Below are 5,741 nucleotides of genomic sequence, written 5' to 3'. Positions count from 1 at the left end.
TATGAGAGTCTGAATCAAGAAAACGTTTCATAGAGTAAAAATAAACCAATATCGGAAAAAACTTCGGAAAGTAATATTTTTATCTTGAAAAGTTCACCGTTTTAACTGACTGAGACTACTATAATGTGTTATAGTAGTCTCAGGTTTTAAACGAATCTGACGGCAAGGATTTATAATTATAGTATAGAAATTCTTGTTTAAGGTAACACAGGATCTGTATTTTAATCGGATTGATCTGTAAAATATTTCAATGGTCATGCAGAATTTCTAGTGGAATATTACAGTACATTTGCCATAATTTTAAATGACTAATTCTACAGTAAAATCTAGATAACACAATTAGGTAGCTAAAGAAACATGCATTTTATGTATTATAACACCAGGGAAACCAGTAGTATACATAAAAATCAAAGATTTAGAAAAAAAATGTATAGACTACATCAGTATACTGTCTCACACCGCTGTCCTAGGTTAGGGGAGGGTTTGGCGCCCGCTAACATGTTTAACCCCGCCACATTCTGTATGTGTCTGTCCCAAGTCAAGAGCCTGTAATTCAGTGGTTGTCGTTTGTTGCTGTATATCATATTTGTATTTCGTTCATTGTTTTTTTTTACATAAATCAGTCCGTTAGTTTTCTCGTTTGAATTGTTTTACATTTGTCATTTCTGAGCCTTTTATAGCTTACTATGCGGTATGGGTTTTGCTCATTGTTGAAGGCCGTACGGTGACATATAGTTGTTAACTTCTATGTCATTTGGTCTCTGGTTGAGAGTTGTCTCATTGGCAATAAAACCACATCTTCTTATTTTTATATTCATTGCATGAATATTGCCTTAAGGTAGATGGGGTGTCTAAATTATAATCCATAGAATTTTTTAATAATTTGCCAAAATGTAGTTTATATCATGCTTTTTTTTTTAAAATAATAAAAAGAATGGGTCACGGACTTTATTTTCAGGCTACAGGTTGTGCAAAATTGACAGATTTTGTAAAGATTATGCATGGAAAACCCAATTTTCAGCCATAAAATGAAAACTACACCATAGAATTTTGAGATAAGATATGAGAAGATAGCTCCAACAGTATGCTTTCAGATAAGAAAAAGAAAAAATGGAGTCACCGGACCCGTTTTCTTGCTACATAATAAAATAGGTAAATTCCTAACACATTCTATTGTAAAAGTAACTTTATGTGAATTATCTGCCCTTACATTTGAGTTGCCTCCCCTTATGTGGCAAAGTTGGAAAATATAGAATCAAACAAAAGTATTCTGTTTTTTTGTAAAATACAACCATAAATATGATAAAGTATGTCATTTTCTATATTGAAATGAAAATTCTTACACATGAATTACCTACTACTCTCAGAATTTGCACCTTTTATTATAGATCTAGACCAATTGTTTTCTGGTATTTCAAAATCCAAGATGGAGGAAGACACCCTATCTACCTTAAATAGGACTGTTAATACGTCCCATAATTATGGTATTAACTTGAAATCAAATTTATCATATTTTCAACAGTTCCAATGCGTATGTTAAGTTTCCAGTAAATCAATCCAACCATACTCTATTGTGGTACAACTTGTGAAAAATTTCTTCAATATTTGACAGTTATAAAGTCCCGTCACTCTGGAACGACAACCAAAAAAGTTTTCAAATTCAAAAGTGAATCAATCAATCTCAACAACAGTGTAATGTTGAGGAAATCAATTCATCACATTGGAACTGAGACCAATACATGAATATATATATATTGAAACCTGACTTGAGTAAGTGCGAGATATGTGAAGAATGTTCGATTTTTCATAAATAAAGTCCCATTACTCTCTCTGTAATGACAAAAGTAAATTTTGAAAATTGAAAAGGAGCCGTTACTTCTGTCAAGAATTTATAACTAATATACGTCCTTGCTTCTATTATTGTAGTCCTGAGTTAAAATTTCAGGCAAATGTTTTAGAGCAAAGTTGAGTTATTGTACAACATTTGAGGTATTGTCAAATTTTCCATCAATAAAGTCCTATAACCATGCATGGAATGATCGTGGGCAAATTTGAAATCGTCAAAATCGCCGGAAGGGGAGCCTTCTTTCGCAAATCCTACCGTTCTGTTAAGATTTCATGAGAATTGGTTGAAGCAAATTTGAGTTATCGAACGAAGTGACAATGATACGAACGGACGGACTATCGTATCCCGTAATTAATACGACACGGTCTAAGACAGGCGTATAAAAAATAATACGGATGCTAAAAGGGAAAATGTGATGAAGAAAAGAAAGTGCGGGAAAGGGTAGGATAAAGGGCACAAGACTAAAGGATATAGCTGATCAAAGCTGTATCGTATTCTCATCTGCATGAAAACATCAAAATTGACAATTATTTTTTCTCTGTGATTTAACTTTTATCTACACATTTGCATAATAGCAACATTCTAAACCAATCTTATAATAAAACTTCTTTGGTCTAGCTTCATCATATACAGAGTATAGGTGCGTTTCTGTGACGTAAGCACAGCAAGTAGAAAAAGAAATTGAGGTTAGTACATCGCATAAAATCAATAATTTAAACCAATCTTCTCGTAGTTTCTATATTTTATGAGAGGAAACTGATAACATATGGTAATTCTGTTTTTGTTTTTATCATGTTCATTTCTACTTTTTACCAGAATCTATGGCTTTCTTGCTAACTTATTTCCAATAGTTAGCGTCCTCATGGAGAACGAGCCAAATATTGATAACAAAGGTGATAACTTTTTATCCGTAGAATTCCCGCTAACTGTGCATTAAGGTTCATGTGGACCCTTCGTCTAAAATGGCTGCATTTTCACCTCAAAATTTACTCTGAGTACAGACAAACCTGTGCATCTGGAAAAGTTTTAAGGAAAAGCATGCTCTAGATGAATAAAATTCAAATATATTATGGCGAAGTTCTCAAACCTCTTTCCCAACTTAGTTTATTTTGGCACCTTCTGGAGGAATGAAAAAAAGTGCACTGCAAAATCCAGTTAAGTTTTAAATTTTCTAAAACATACAATGCATTAGAAGTGTAAATCATCGTTTTACCTGTATATGAATTTTGTGGGCCTGATAAGTAAATGAAATGGTTATTCCTGGTGGCTCCCTTGTTTCACTTGTCAATGTTGACATTCTTTTTAATGAATGAGCCACACGAGGAACACATGCATACCCATCTCTGCTAAAGGTCAAATTTAAAGGTTGCATGAATACATATTCAAAGGATTGAATTATTGACTTGCAAGTCAATAATGCACTAGTGACGTTTTCAGCGTTTTTGACGAAATTCCGCTTTTATAAATGTTTGGTGGAAAAATCAAATCGTATTTTGTCGAATTATTAGCTAATGTCGCTTGGAGTAAAACAACAACGCAACAGATATCCAACCTTATCCTCATTCTTATTTTTCGACTGCATATCAGAATATATTTAACTAGATATAGAAACCTTTATCAACTGGCATTTTTGTCCTTCAGTCACTCAAAAATGTGATAGTGTACTATACAGTATAGTGTATGGTATATCCAGTCCAATACGAGAACAACATTTGTGTAGACAAAATTGAGTTTTGTTAAACAGAAGTGAAAATTTAACAAAAGTCAATTTTGTGTCACTAAAGTCAATTTTGTGTTAAATTTTCACTTCTGTCTAACAAAACTCAATTTTGTCTACACAAAAATAATATTAATTACAAAATCACAGGATGCTGATTTAATCAACATGTTAATTGCGTACAAATTCAATTTTGTGAGACAAAATTGACTAATGTGTTTTAATTTCCATATCAGGGTAACAAAAGTCAATTTTGTATGAAATAAGTTTATATTTGCATACCTATTTGACAACATCCCCAATTTTTCATGACAAAAATGAATTTTGTCTACAAAAAATGAATTTTTGTCTACAAAAATGATTTTTTGTCTACAAAAATGAATTTTGTCTACAAAAATGAATTTTGTCTACAAAAAAGAATTTTGTCTACAAAAAGAATTTAGTCATTACAGAATTGAAGTTTTCATAAAACAAGTTTGTATCACATAGTTTTGTAAGACAAAAATAATTTTGTTATGACAGAATTGAATTTTGTGTACACAAAATTGATTTTGATTACAAAAAGTTCAAGTCCCATTCGGTTCCCCGTAACACCAACACCAAAATAAAAACCGAAAGGAAAAAGAAAATACGAGTATCAATAAATATTTCGGATGACAGATATCTTTTATCAGTTTGATATAACATCATGGATCTTATCAATCTACGCGGATTTTCCTAAAACAATCTTATATAAATAAAAACCCGATTCACACATTTATAATTCCAAAGTCTTAAATTTCGCGCAAAATAAGTGTAGTTACAACGGATTCTGTGTATGTATGCCCCCAAAATGAAACTAACACACCCGCATTGCTGATGTGGTGAGCACTGAACTACACCTTTACATTGATTTCATATTAATTGGTGCCAACGTTTTTAATTTCAAACTTTTCCAAAATCTTTCCCGGATTCTCTTCTCCCTAGACCAAGCAATGTTGTTGCCAATGGTGGTAATAGTCAGTCGATTGAAATCTGACTTAGTGTCAGGGGATCTCCAATGATGACTGAGAGGATGGTCCGACGGTTCATACGTTTGAGAAATGACTGTTCTGACTCACCAACCGATATATACTGCTTACCACATAAATTTACACTGTAGAAGATACACAGTGAGTAATTGTATTCTTGACAGATTTGACACATTTCTTCTTCCCTCCCCCGCCTTTTGATATTATAACGGATTTTTGCATTGAGTAATTGTATTATTGACAGAATGACATATTTCTTCTTTTTTAAATTTTTTGTCTTTTGATTTTTTGTCACAAATAAATACAAATATTTATTAGCACAAACTCATCAACAATAAATGGTTAAGGCTCATGGTATATTAATTACATAGTTGATCATACATAATAAGTATTGCAAATAATGACTATATTAATATGTAATATTATAAACAATGATTATGAATTAGACATAATGACAATTTTATAGAGTTTGTTCTGCTTTACGCAGGTTCAGACTGTCTGAAATGAAAGAGGAAGTCAATTTTAGGATTGTGTATGAATTATTATTTAATAAAAAGATTACATTATTTTCATTTTTTTGAAATTTTGTAGGATCAACGATTATGTTTGAAACTTTTTGGTAAAATATGGCCCTTTTAGTTGAGTATTTTTCACAATGTAAAAGAAAATGTTTTTCATTTTCAATTTGACCAGAATTACATACAGAGCAGTATCTTTCATTTCTGGGAATATTTAGATGTCTCCCTCTTTCAATCATCAGTATATGAGCGCTTATACGGATCTTACATATTGCAGCTCTGTCACTTCTGTTTTTCAATATATCAACATAGGGTGGTCTTCTGCCCATTATGTATACACTCTTGAAAAAGTCTAACTTTTTTGATTCAAATATATTTGCATTTTTAACTTGCAAACATTGGTCATTAATTCTTTGTTTAATGGAATTTAAATTACCTTTAACATAATTAAAGTTATTGATGATATAAGACATTCCAAGTCCATTCAAAAGACTCTTGACCTTTATGACCCAAGGGTTTGAATCTACAGATTTAGTGAATATATCATATGCCAAAGAATTTTCCGAAGAAACTATATGGTTCAGGTAGTTGAATATTGAATATAATATTTTATTTTTCAAGGGAATTCTATTAAGTTCGGCTCGACATCC

This window comes from Mytilus californianus, unplaced genomic scaffold (genome assembly GCF_021869535.1).
Source record: "Mytilus californianus isolate M0D057914Y unplaced genomic scaffold, xbMytCali1.0.p SCAF_7, whole genome shotgun sequence".
Taxonomy (NCBI): domain Eukaryota; kingdom Metazoa; phylum Mollusca; class Bivalvia; order Mytilida; family Mytilidae; genus Mytilus; species Mytilus californianus.
The sequence above is the reverse complement of the archived record's forward strand: the minus strand, read 5'-3'. Positions refer to the sequence as shown.